General features: G+C 41.0%; 1 non-coding gene across 1 annotated transcript; it reads left to right on the forward strand.

The window, feature by feature from the left end:
* The first annotated feature begins 975 nt into the window (after positions 1–975).
* LOC145404543 (5S ribosomal RNA) lies at positions 976–1,094 on the forward strand. The gene has a single exon (XR_013898200.1). It is a non-coding gene; the product is annotated as a 5S ribosomal RNA (ribosomal RNA).
* Positions 1,095–2,184: the final 1,090 nt, after the last annotated feature.

Below are 2,184 nucleotides of genomic sequence, written 5' to 3' on the forward strand. Positions count from 1 at the left end.
TGGGCAGGAGTGGAGGTGGTGGTGGTGGTGGTTATGGACCAAATAGCTTCAAACAGCAGGAGGGATTTTAGCTCCACCAGCCATTCTTTCATCCATCCATCGGGCAAAGAGAAAGATGATGGAGCGCAATTTCACAACAAAAGGGAGGTGGGGGAGTAAAGTGAGCAAAATATATAATAATGTCAGTAAGTTCACTGACCTTCGTAGGATTTCAACCATGAACCTCTTCCATGTTACGCTTTTTTTAAATTATATCAGTGTTATGTTGTAAAATCATTAACGCCCAGTTTCAAATACGTCAACATGGAAAATAAATAAGGTACCAAGCACAGTCAGTAACCACGAAAATATCACCATGAAAAGCATATAATTTATCGAACCAAGAAAATAATCCATAAAAACAAAATAAACAAGTCACCAAGCAAAGAAAGTAACCAAAAAAATATCACCATGAACAGATTGTAAATCATTGTGAAGAGAACAAAAAAAGTCACCAGGCCAAATAAACAAGTCAGCGTGTAATAAAGTAAGTCGTCATGCCAGGGAAGCAAGGCAGCACATTCAGCACTGATCCCCTCGCCTCCCCCGTCTGTCTGCCTCGGTGCCTTCATTATGAGCCGCACGCCCGACTGGCACACGTGAAAATGTGTCTGGGTTTTTTGAGGCGGCTGAGAGGCTGAGGTGAGGCAGGGAATGTCCTTTGTCTGAGCTCAAGGCAGCTCAGGCTAAAGGTAACAGTGTTGGTGGTAGAGTCTGCAGGTGTCCTTTTCTTTTTTCCTATTGTCAGTTTTTTTTTTTTTTCTTTGGGATGTCTTTTGTATTTAAGCGATCAGAAATGATATTCATCTTCATGCTGGAGATAATACACATTCTCTTATTTATACCCCCATAATTTTACTCAACATTTACCTAATTATCTGAAGTTTCCTTGACAATTTTAGGTTCCTAAATTCACTCAGCAAAATAATATCACATATCATTAGCCATACCACGTTGAATACACCGCTTCCCGTCCGATCAGCGAAGTTAAGCAACGTTGGGTCTGGTTAGTACTTGGATGGGTGACAGCCTGGGAACACCAGATGCTGTTGGCATCCCTACGTATCAAGTGGGGTTGGTGGAGGATTAGTGCCCCTCCCTGTAAAATAATTAACTCTAAGCCCTTGGCCACCCCGTTTGGGATACATGGCATCTGGCAATGAATGAATGAATTAGCTGAAATAAAATATTCCAGAAGGTCGTTCACATCACAGATGTTGAATATGTCTGAGAGAGTAAGGTTGCATTTTCGGCCTTTTCCTGCTGCATCTGGCTCTTCTTTTGGAAAGTGACTGGTACAACCGGAAGGCAATTTTCATGACAATATCAAAATGGTATGATATGCCACGACTGGTTCAACAGCTGAGGGAAAACAAGGTTCTAAAGACTTTTCGAATCGGGTGGGTTAGATGTACCTTCAATAATTCCTTCAGTACCAGATGTCTTTCCCAAGGTGAATAACATCATCTGGCGACAAGAAATATAAATACATAAATGGACCATATCTGCTAAACGGGGTTTATAGTGAAACTAATACTGTACACTCTCATCAAACTGGCTCTTTTTATTCACTCTTACATTCCAGTTTCTTGTTACTACTATAAGTTCCCTTGCCACATTCCTTTATTGTTGCACTCTTTCCATTGATTCATGCCCTGTACTGCCGTCTTTGTTCACTGCATTGCCTGAATACTGTCACTGGCATAGATACCCGCGTAGTGAATGCGTGAAATAGAAGATAAGATGATAATGAAAGGAGAGAAAAGCGAGCCGCCAAGATCGATAAATCTTTTCTCTTATCAGTTTTCCTACCTGTAATGGGTAACCCTTGACTTCAGCTCTGTTTACTCAGCGGTTAACTTTGCCTTCTGGACTGATAACACACTAATTGCTTTCCCATATATTAGGCAGAAAATCCTTATGTCCTTGAACATAGTGGGTGTAAATTATAGTGCGGGAGGAGCAAAATGAGAGTATTTCCCAGTAGAAGCCTAAATAACGCTTTCTTTGCTTTCTTGATGGCACGCCATTGGTTTTGTGAAATATGTGTAAGGCTTCCATTGGTAGCAGGTGCCTCTATTGTTTATAATTGGTTATAGATTAGTTTTAATACAGCCTAGTGGTTAGTTAGCTGAGAGAGGCGGA

This window comes from Coenobita brevimanus, chromosome 63, assembly GCF_032717465.1.
Source record: "Coenobita brevimanus isolate Jiangsu-jjx chromosome 63, ASM3271746v2, whole genome shotgun sequence".
Classification (NCBI taxonomy): Eukaryota; Metazoa; Arthropoda; class Malacostraca; order Decapoda; family Coenobitidae; genus Coenobita; species Coenobita brevimanus.